Source organism: Lolium rigidum, chromosome 3 (assembly GCF_022539505.1).
Source record: "Lolium rigidum isolate FL_2022 chromosome 3, APGP_CSIRO_Lrig_0.1, whole genome shotgun sequence".
In the NCBI taxonomy this organism is placed as follows: domain Eukaryota; kingdom Viridiplantae; phylum Streptophyta; class Magnoliopsida; order Poales; family Poaceae; genus Lolium; species Lolium rigidum.
Window position 1 is genome coordinate 153272292 of NC_061510.1, and position 12088 is coordinate 153284379.

Genomic DNA, 12088 nt, shown 5'->3' on the forward strand with positions numbered 1-12088 from the left:
ACCTCAGCAGACGTGCGCCGGCGGATAACGCCTCCGTTGCCGTCACGACCGCCCTGTCCTGCGATTCCTCCGGCCAGCCGCAGCGCTTGTGTAGCGCGCTTTTGCCGACCACTACCACTGCAGCGCCGGCCGCCGTCATCCAATCCTCCGGCCAGGCGGAGCCAACGCTGCATCCCTGCACGCCTTCCGGCCTGCCAGTCGCCGCGCTTCTGTCGCGCACGGCCGCCTGCTCTGCACCGCCACTGCAGCGTCGACCGCTGTCGTCCAAACGTCCGCCCATCGGTCCACATATCGACCTCAGGTGCCTAGGGTGGAGCCAGCGCTGCATCACTGCAGGTTCTTTTGAATTTTGAAGCCTGCAAAATCAAAGATTTGTTTTCAGAATTGCAAGACGCTAACATCTATTTTTGCAATAGATAGTTGTTACGAAAGCTTCTTTCTATCTCTCTATCCATCTATAAAAGAAGGGAACGTCTAGGTAGCACTCGGGGGCCGGTTAGTTCCAGCTAGCCATCACCTCAAATATGGAAAGTACCCAGCCCACGATACGAGAAAAGGAAGTGCCTAATAACTATTTACCCTCCGTACAAATGAGGAATAGTACAATCGGGAATCAACAAAAAGCCCACACGTGCAATTAACTTTCATGCAACAAAAATTCAAAAAGTCACAACGTTTAAACGGTTTGTCGGAAGTGTGCTTCGTTTTCACCGTTGGCCCTCCCGCGATGAGATCTTTAAAACTAGATATCATTTGTATATGTTTCGGTAAACTTTTTTTTATAAAGCAACTCTAGTGTTGTGCAAAACAATTTTGTACAGTAGTTGCTTACACTATTATTATTTTTAAATATTTTGTAGTCAACTTAGTTTGATATTACTCCACTTAGCAACAAGAGCCAACAACATCATAGTACCGAGAATCGCAACTTTAACAACGGGTTTCCGAGGTAAACAACTTAGTAGCAATGAAAAAACAACTCCGCAACAAACAGTGCATAACTTAGGCACAACGGTAAGCATTCACGACAATGGCTCGCAACTTGACAACAATGATGTTACCCAACTTAGTGCTACTAGTAGGAAACTTAGGCACGGCAATACGCAGGTTCACGATGATGGCGCACAACTTCAAATATCCCCCAAAAAAATGGGGTTTCATTTCGTGTAGGATATAGTTGTTGCACTCATTTGAAGAGTTGTTGCTGGTGATGTTTACCTTGCAACCATCTCATACTAGGTTGCAGCAAGTGCAGGCTATAGTTAATCACCATTTGAATATGTTGTTATTGGTGGTGTCTTAGTTGCAACTATCCCCTACTGGGTTGCAATAATTTACTATCGAAAAAACAACTTATCATCTTCAATGTGCAAACATTGCTTGTTTGAGCTACAATTCCGTTGATAAATGGATGGATCCTTGAATAAAAAGAACTTGTTATATGTGGTGTTTTAGTTGCAACCATGTCCCCATTGGGTTGCATTTGGTGCATGGTATAGTTGTTGCCACTTAAATTGCTACCACCTTTATAGAGGTAGGCAACTTCACATATGGAGTATGCAATTTAGCACTAACAGGTATATTACTTAGAAATATATGAAAGTCGGCATTATGTGTAAGCTACTTTAGCAAATTTGTGAGATAACAAAGTATTGAATTCAAAAGCAACTTAAATTTTTTTGTAAAGAGACAATGTACATATATTGATAAAAGCAACCTAATTAAATCATTATGCAACTTGGGACATTTCTTATACACCAACTTGTTTAGGTAATAAAACACAACTTGTTAGATGACAGAAACAACTAAAGCATGTTGATAAAGCAAGTTTATTAAATCGCTATGCAACTTAGGACATTGCTTGTACAACAACTTAATTAGGTGATAAAATACAACTTAGTTAGACGATGGAAACAACTAAAGCATGTTGATAAAAGGAACTTAAAAATCAGTATGCAACTTTGGAGATTGCTTGTACAACAACTTGGTTCGGTGATAAAAACAATTTAGTTAGATGATTGAAACAACTTAGGCCCGTTAATAAGGCAACTTAGTTATATGCAAAACCAACTTAATTCTAACCTGAAAATAACTTAATTAAATATGACAATCACCCTTAATTAAGCCCCCACACCACACCCCACAAAAAATCAATGTGCGAAGCTGACCCCCCCTAAGACAAGCTATGAAACCAACTTAGTTACGATGATAGTTACGGAGATAAAACAACTTAGTTGTATGCAAGAAACAAACGCAAAATACACCATTACATCGTAAAAATTTGAACCGGTCTCTCATGTAGATATTTAATTTAATCACTAATTGGTCCGTTGATCATGCCCGTGTGGCCATGTTCAACTAATGATCAGATGCAGAGTAAAAAAGTAGTCTCCATAAGCATTGAGATTGGTACTGCAGCTAAGGAGAAGTTCATAAATCATGGGATTATTAGTTAGATAGCAGTAGTACTACGGTGTAGTGATATGTGGATGTCCCCACACGAACCTGGGCCAGACATACCACCGAACACGCTGAGGACGTCCCCCACGCTGCTAGCTTTACAAATGTCGTTGATGAGTGTTGAACGAATACATTTCCGGCGGCGGGACACCAGCGCGAGAGAGTCGCAGAGGAAGGCGAGCGGCGTCGACCGGAGGAAGGATCCAGGCCGTGCTGAAGGGCAAGGCCGCGCCGCGCCAGCGGACTCCAGCCATCATCGGTGTGGTGCCTAGGCGGAAGCGGCGGCGCCTAACCGCGTCGTGTGGAGCAATGCGGGGGCCAAGAGCCGCCGCGCTGGAAACCACCGCCGCGGCGGGGCTGCCAGCCGCGTACCAGTGAGACGCCAGGACTGCCCGTGCCTTGGGCTGGTGCGCCGGGACCAAACAGGCGGGGTCACGAAGCTGGATAGGAGAAAGGAGATACCTTAGGTCGGTGAGAAACTCGAGGTGCTGCGGCGAGCTGTACTCCATCAACGGACAACACCCACATGCTTATAGGTTTAAAACAAGACTATACCCGATGAAAATTATGTTCACCATGTACATGACGCCCCTGTTGCTTCATTGGGTACTGGTAGGCGCAACTTAGAACACCACTTAGTCATCTCCCTGCATTGGCAAGTCAACTTAATTGAGAAAAAAGACTGAAAACAGACCAACTTAAAAATGGGAAAAAAGGAGGGTACAAAACCGAAAATTCTCAATTAAGTTGGTCTATGTAAAATTAGGAAGGCAGTACCCAACTTGGATACTCTATGTAATCAACTTAATTAAGTGTTACACGCAAATTAACTATAATGACAGAAGCAACCTAGTACATGTGAAAGATGCTAGTCGTAAAGGTTTGTTGTAGACAACTTTGAAAGGTATGTATGAACTTCACAACAATCACAATAGTGTAGGCAACTAACCAATAGGTGTAGGCAAGTAGGAATAGAAAATTCAGCGGTAGAATTTTTTTTAGGATCATCAACATAAGCAACTAGTGTTGTGAAATTGCGCGGCCTGACACTAAAGTTGCTTTTCAAAGGTAACTTCAATATCTCAGCATATTAGCAACTTAGCAGTAATCAATGAACAACTTAAAAAACGACATATATGCAACTTCACAATTAAGTTAGACAAGATTAGATGTTCCATCTCAGCTCACTGGTTTACTAAACAGAAGAAAAAAAAGTTGTAAATAGCACATGTGGAATGATGGGATAAATTAGCACATCTAGAACCCAAGTGAGAGCCTCCTCTCCCCAAAGTAAATGAGAACAAACCTGAGCTCAAGATCACCCCTGGTGGCCCTCGATGTGACCTCATGGTCGTTCAGCCAAAGTAAAAGCGGAGCTTCTCCTCCAGCCCTGAATCCCTGATGAATGCTAGTCCGTCGGATCATTGGGACTTTGCAAGAAAAGGAATTGATCAGCACAGACATATCCAAAAAAAAACTGAGGTAATGTTCAGTATATGACATCGTCAGTAAGCCAGTGGATGGCATTGGCATGTGAGAATCTAGATAAATCAAAGAACATGTAGATGGCATTTCAAAGGTAGGTCACATCACCAACTAATCTGAGCATAGTAAGGTCCGCTACGGTAGTCCAAACCCAATCAATTCACTGAAATCACTGCCCTAGGTTGTAGGGATATATATCACCCGAGGAGCCCCTGGACTACTGACCGGCGGGGGATAGATGGTGCCGTGGCTTGAGATGATGCACCCATGGGAGAAGACGACCTTGTACCTCGCATCCTCCTTGTGTGCCCCAAACATGGCGTATGCGAGTTGCCGCCCATCACCGAGCTTACCCTCGGCGCTGTCACGGGCTGTCCGCCGGGCATCCCGCAGATCCGCGAGCGGGCCGGCCTCGGCGAGTAGGAAAAGGGCGTGAGGCCGCACCAGCAAGAAGGAGAGAGGGTTGGGAGGGGCGGGTCGTGTAGTGCGCGCCGGCATTGAAGGACAAATTGTGGAGGTTGGGTACTCTAGCGGCGCCTGGTGGAGGTGGGATGTTGTAGGCGGCAGTTCCGCGCTCCGCCGATGACGGGAAAGGAAGGCCGGTGCCAGTGTATAGCTCGAGGTAGGGTGGGGAGGAGCTGCACCGGCGACGGCGAAGGAATATCTCACCGGGGAGGGAACAGGAGGGGTGGGAGGGCTACCGGGGAGGGTCGCCGGGGTTGTGCAGTATGCCGCCGGTGCGGGGAAGGTCGAGTGCGGGCGGCGGCTCGCGGTGGCGCAGTATTGATTAGTGAGTGGGTGGGATCTAGGATGTCTGACGTCAGGTGATGCGGGTTCGGTCGACTCGATCGGACGGCCACAGATCGAGGGCTTGGGACAACAAAGGAGCCACCGAGCACTTTTTAGCATTTGGGTAAAAGAATGAACATACCCCTGGTTGTAGTGTTGTACCAGACCGAATCGCTGCAATCTATTGTGCAATGGAGAGTTGTTTGGCTACATATTCTGCAGTAAAGCGCGCAAGGCAGACTTGTTTCCTTAATTCGTGAACAGCAACCTCGGCATAAACAAACAGATATATGAGATTCTAGCTTCAGAGTTAAGAAAAAAATCTTTTGAATTGTAAGATCTAAATAGAGGGAAGAGCTGATCAATTCAGACACTTCCTGCAGGTACATAAACAGCAGAGCTAATAGCTTCAGTATCAATTGAAAAATGTATTTAAAATGTAAGATCTAGATACAGGAAGAGCATATCAGTTCACACACTTCGCTACAGGTAAATAAACAGCAGATCTACTATGAGAGTTTAGTTTCACTGTCAAGTAATAACTGTAGTTCAAGTTTAGGGGATGAAGTACCCTCATGGGTATTAAAGAGAGTGCAAATTTATTTGGAAAATTATATGGTTACTCTCAGTTTCCTACATATTACTATGAATTCAATCAAGGACGAGTGTTTGTGGGGACCTAAGCTAACAAAACTTCATTTTCCTAGGTATTTGTTCCAGTAAACCTAGGAAATGTTCATTGGTACCTAGCAGTTATAAATGGCAGAAAACGATGCATCCAAGTGCTCGACTCACTAGGCACACGAATGCACCGCAACGACCTCGATGCTACGGGGGAACGTCGCCTCCCACTGAATGAATATTCCGCCTTTATGAGACACACAGATGTCAAACCTGGGGTTTGAACTCTGGTGGGCTGGGGGTACAACCACCCTCCTAACCACCCAACCTCAGGTTGGTTCTCAGATTTTCTGTTATTCTTTACTTGTGATGCTAATTCTTTGTCATTTATTCGTGCAATAGCTTCAAGGACTGGAAGATGTATTCGAATTTGCTTCGCTTCACATGGAACTAAATTCTAACAAGTGGAAATACCTAAACGTCACAATATGGCCAAGGGAAGACTGTATTAATAGAAGCGTGCAGACAGATGGGTACACCTCCTCAACGCAATCAAAATTAAGTTTTATTTGTGTTATTTTTGTAGATGTCCATCGAGTTATTTGTTAGAGACAAGCAAGTCTCTTTTAAGAAAAAGTTATTACTGCCAAAACAATCCAATCTAACACAAATGACAGTGAAATATCTCTTTAGAAGGTACATGTCAATGAGAAACCTGCCGGCGTCTTTATGTAACACACAAGTCAAAAATTTGGTTTCAGTAGTTAAGCAATCGACCTTGGTGTTTGTACTTCCGATGTAGCTCTAGAAGAACTTGCCCATGACATAGGTGACCATATAAATACGTAAATAGAGAGAATGCAGCTCTATTGTTATGCTAGATTGCTCAATCATAATCATATTGTCAGCAGAGATCAAGAATTTTAACTGACCTCATCATCCACAAAATTGACACTAAGAGCAATTTTGCTTGCAAGTGAAAATACAGCTGTCACATATTTTTCTCCCTCACCAAACCACAGTTACAGTTACAGGTAAGAAAATGTGGTAATAGAAAGGAGAGCAATGTGGATGACTGTCAGTTATAGGAAAAACCTTAAGAGGCAATGCTTGAGATTGATATGTTGATGAAGTTAGCACCAGCTTTCTGTTGCGACAGCTTTAGCAAGCATGGTCTTCCCCATACTAGGTGGACCAACGAGTGAAATTCCTTTACATGGCTGGTGCAAAAACGAACAATCAGGAAAAAAATATATAGTGTAATTAAAACATTGTGTTTAAGACAGAAGCCATAATTACTTGACTTCACAAGGTACTTTCAATAAAACCAGAAAGCGCACGTACTCCACCTAGAATGCAAGGTCAAATATGGCCACTTGGTTGTACTGTTCCTTCGAAAGGAAAGGAGACCGATTGTTTAGCTGTATATAAAAGAATCTTGTCTGCTAGCAAGACCAACACAATCAGAGAAAAAAATTAAGGAAGAGATTTTTGGGTCATATCTTGAAGTGTGAAGGTAATGAAGCTTTAAACAATATCTCAGCCATTAAACGAAGTTTTATTGGTCACATAAAAAGTTGACCTTCAAGAAAGAACCATCACCAGCGAATAAATAAAAGATACAATGTTGTTTAGATATTATTTTTATGTTCTTTTGTAAATAATTATATTACAAATATTTATATGATCACGAATTTTATGTGGAGACATGTCTGCGAATCATTTGTTACACTCTTCCTCACATGGTTAGGCATGATACATATTTAAAAGTGGCTCTTCAAGGAAACCCGCTAATCAATACAATTTGAAATAAAATTAGTTTGGACAACAATCTATTTTGGAAATCACTTCCGTATTATATATAGATTATAATACGTGTGTGGCACGTGCACCTTTACTAGTCCGTACCAAAGACACGGATGGTTATCTTGGCAAACCTCCGTACACAGTCGAGAGTAGTATCTTCGCCAATGGGTACCATACAGAAAATACTTGCACACGAGTGTTTGATGGCCGAGCGCTCGGTTCCAAGGGATGCACATATGTTCAATTGTCGATCCTCAGTGCTTCTTCTTTCTCTATCCTTGAGCTCCTTCCCGATGTAGATCCCAATCATATTCTCAACATCTTCTCCGAAAAAGCAGTCCCTAATATCTAAATCGTTTGACGACAACGAGTCTTCGAAAAAAAAAAGTGTTCTTGGGCTCAAGGATTAACTCATCTGTAAATCCTATGTCAAACTAGAATGTCCATAAGAACTCATCTACGATCGCCGCAACAAATTAAATTGAAAATTTTACCTCTAGCTCTGCGGGGACTGACAGCCGGCGAGGCCGATGTGGACAGCCGGCGAGGCCGATGTGGTCGAATTAAGGTATCTTTCTCCAAATCAGCGGATTGGGAGGCAAACGAATCAGACCTCCACGCGACATCCATGGTGTCCGCGAGCTTGGTCACTTTCGCCGGGAACAAATCTGTGAGCTAAAAAATACTTAAGAAACTGAAGAAGTTAAAAAATTGCTGCAAGAGAAAAGGGGCTTGCGGGTAAAACATAATCATATGCGACTCCATTGTGGGAGAAATTATGCCGAGTAATTACAAATAGGTTTGTATACATTATGTTCATTTCCTTAGTTTTTGTTTGTAGTGATGACATGTTCTACGGTTGCATTCAATATTTTATACTCCCTCCGTACCTAGATATAAGCCGTATAATTTTTAGTACGGAAATTAAATAACGCACATTTAGCAAAAATTACACCTTGTTTGGCTAGGATTAATTAGTACCGTCCCCGTTGATAAGAGCATTTAGTCCCGGTTTTGCAACCGGGACTACGGAATTGGGACTAAAGCCCCCCTTGTCTCGGTTGTGCTGCCCCTCCACATGGGTTGCGGGCGCGCACCGGGGCAAAGGATCTTTAGTCCCAGTTTGTAACACAAACCGGGACAAAAGGCCATGAGGGATTTTTTTTTCTAATTTATTCCACTTCCTATTTTTTTTTTATAGAATTTCTAGTATTTCAGTTATTTGACTAGTTTAGTCTCCAGCTACACTTAATCTCAGGTCAAATGTCTCACTGTGGTCAAACTGCCTGCTTGGTCACCTATCTTCAGACTGCTCCAGCCCTAACACACTTAACTTCTCAGTTCCTTCTGTGCCGCTTCCAAGTGCTACGCGCACGTTATTGATACTTGTACATATCAGTCCTATTAACCTATTGGTCACGATGTCACAGTTCTTTATTGTTTCCAAATAATTATTTTCATAGATAAAAGTAATGATATAATGATCTTGAATGAATAAATACATAAATAACAATAAGTTTTTTTTTGCAAAACCTAAAACCTGAAAATTTTCATACATCCCTTTGGCTGATTGAGAATCTAAAAATTGGCTATCCGGGTAAACCCAGGTGAATTCGGATGTAACTTTTCGCGTAGATACATTTTCATATATTAAACGTTTTTTTAAGTTCGTATGCAAAATATATTCCTATTTTACTAAAAAAAATACAGTGTTTTTGCAAAAAATGTCAAAATCATGTTTGTTATTTTTCATAATAACTAGATCACCTAACCTACCTACAGATAAAAGGAGTTTGAGTTTTGAATTGTCTATCATTTTATTTTGTATTTTACAAAGTTAAAAAAAGGTGATCCACATGGGGTGTGTGTGGAGCCAAAAAAAAAAACATAAACCTTTAGTCCCGGTTCGTGTAAAAAGACTTTCACACTAGAGGTAGCCCGCTGCAACCCCTTTAGTCCCGGTTGGTGTCCCCAACCGAGACTAAATAATTCGGTGTCCTAGCCGTTTGAAACGGGACTAATGCTCACATTAGTATCAGATCCAAACACAACTTGGACCAATGCTCAGGGCATCTCCGAACGAAAGGCTTGTTTTCTACTAGTGATTAACCCTACGCAACTGACGTGATGTAATAGAGGACTTTGCATAAGATAAGTAAACCTAATCAAATCCGTAAAAATGTTGTCCATACAAGTGGGGCAACACAATACACCTTATATTCTGGAATTTTTTTCAAAAACTATATGGCTTATATCTAGGAACGGAGGGATTATAATATTGTTGGGCATGCTATGTGCCAAGAAGAATTTTTGGTCCAAAACAGACGCTTAAGACAGCACCACATATTGTTATTATTGATTTTGTGGTTGGATTAATTTATAAATATGAACTTAGGGTTCTATTTATTTTTCCTACCGTCAAAGTGCATTACTGGTTGGAGGATGATGATGATGATGATGGTGCAGCGGGTTTTGATGATGAAGGGGATGATGCCTTGTCCTCCAAGGATCCGCGTAGCATCCCGGATGTTGTCTTCTCCAAAGTTCCCTCTTGAGATTTAATCTGGTGCTGTGTTTCTCTGTTTTGCGGAGTTGTGTGTCTTGGATCTCTGCGTTGTCTGCACGTGGTGAAAATATTTGACGAGGCGGTTGAATGGATCGGTAGCAAACAAGAGGGGGGAATGGTCGCTACACATTTTTTATATTTTTTCTATTTTATATGAGATGCGGAAGTAAATGTGGCAACTTTAGCAACTATGGTGAACCTAGTATGAACCTATGCGATGCAACAAGTAAAGGAACCGACAAGATAGTAAGAGAGAGGGAGAGGGACAACCGGGGTAGCGGAGAGGAGACGCGATGTGTTTCCCGCAGTTCCTCCTACAAGAGGGAGTACGTCTGCGTTGAGGAGGTGTGGACCACAAAGGTCCAACGGCCCCATAGGCCCCACGGTCCCTTCTCCACTAAGTAGCCGGTCGAGATGGTGGTTCCTTCACAAGGTTGGGGCGATCTCCACAACACCGGAGGCTCCCAACACCCTATGGGGCTAGCACAACTCCAAGCTAGCCTCCATAGGAGCTCATCTCCAACAGATCCCACAATAGGAACCCTAACATCAAGATTCACTAAGGACTAGGTGGTATTGGTGAAATCTCTCTTGGTAAAACTATAGATCGGGTTCTCCTCCACCAATCCTCAAAGTTTGGGAAAGATTGGTTGGATGGGGAGGGAGATCCTCAAGGTTTTGAGCTCAGCAACAATGGAGGAGAGAGAGAAGACTTGAAACAAGCTGGGGAAGGAGGGCCCCTTTTATAGGGACCCCTGAATCCAACTGTTATGTTCAGTTCCCGCACAACCGGTACTACCGCTTTGGGAAGTGGTACTACCGCTTTGGTTTCGAGAACGGCCTGCAGTGCTGCCACGTGGGACTCAAGCGGTACTACCGCTGCCGGTACCGTCAAGGTACCGGCAGGGTCTCTGCGAGTCCCGGGCTCCAACCCGGTACCATGGAGGTACCAGAGCGGTAGTGTCGATCTTGCGATGACCGGTACCAAAGAGGTACATGGTCGAAATACCGCTTGGGAGCGGAACTATTGGTCGAGGTACCGTCAAGGTAACGGCATGCATACTGCAAGCCCTTCCCTCGTGCGAAGGCATCTGCGGTACTGGTGACCGGTACCAATAGCGATAGCGGTACTACCGTTTTTGGTACCGGTACTACCAGTCAAGCTGGAATTGATTTCTTCTCTTTTCCTCTCCAACCATGTCACCTCGCGACACACACACAAAACTAGAAAACCTATAAGCTACTCTTGAGTCTTCCGATCCTGAGGTGTTCAGCGAGGGCACCAGGCACCTGCAAATCTATTCAAAGTAAACTATGCACATGGTGAAATTCATTCCAGTGTTGTTATCAAACACACAAAACAGTAAGGATAGATTTTGCTATTTCAGCAGTGCTTCTGGCGGGTGGTACGGGCGGGCCTTGCCCATACCGATGCCCGTTAAAGTTATTGGAAGTTCTCCTCGCATTGTCCTTTCTCCCCGGTGCATAGTTATGTGCTAAAATGATTTCTATCACGTCAAAATTTCAGAAGATGGCAGTTTTCATTGATATTTCATCGTTGACTTATTATTTCAAGATCCTGTGTAGACAAGCATAAAAGAGCATGGTAGTGTGGTGAAATACAAAAATCCTACTACTACTCAATGATAACTTGATGAAATAACGATGTAAAAACATGCTAAAAATTCACTCATCGGAACATAGTTTTATTTTTGGAGGAAGTGTGGCCATGAAAGTCATTGAAGGTCTGGCCAGATACTTACAAACGAAAAAAATTAAGGCAAGACGATCCATTATCAACCATGCTATTTAATATAGTGGCTGATATGTTAGCCATAACCATAGAGCATGCAAAATCGATGCTAAATTGAAGGTGTAATTCCAATCCTGGTGGATGATGGACTTTTTCTATTCTTCAATATGCCAATGATACGGTCTTCTTTATAGAGCATGCATGAACTAGAAAAGGCGAGAGAAATTTGAAATTAATATTATTAGTTTTTGAGCAACTCTCACGTCTCAAATTAAATTTTCACAAAATGGAATTGTTTTGCTTCGGTGAGGATCAAGACGAGGTGATACGTCTCCAACGTATCTATAATTTCTGATGTTCCATGCTTGTTTTATGACAATACCTACATGTTTTGTTCACACTTTATATCATTTTTATGCGTTTTCCGGAACTAACCTATTAACAAGATGTCACAGGTGCAGTTCTCGTTTTCTGTCATTTTTGGTTCCAGAAAGGCTGTTCGGGCAATATTCTCGGAATTCGACGAAACGAAGACCAAACATCCTATTTTTCCCGGAAGGCCCCAGAACACCGAACACTACAGGAGAACATAGCTTTGGTAACACAAG

General features: G+C 42.9%; 1 long non-coding RNA gene across 1 annotated transcript; it reads right to left on the reverse strand.

Moving 5' to 3' along the window:
* Positions 1 to 254: 254 nt before the first annotated feature.
* Positions 255 to 6569, reverse strand: LOC124698449. Its single transcript, XR_007000964.1, has 3 exons — positions 6451 to 6569; positions 4897 to 5002; positions 255 to 356 (listed from the first exon to the last, which is right to left on the reverse strand). It is a non-coding gene; the product is annotated as an uncharacterized LOC124698449 (long non-coding RNA).
* Positions 6570 to 12088: the final 5519 nt, after the last annotated feature.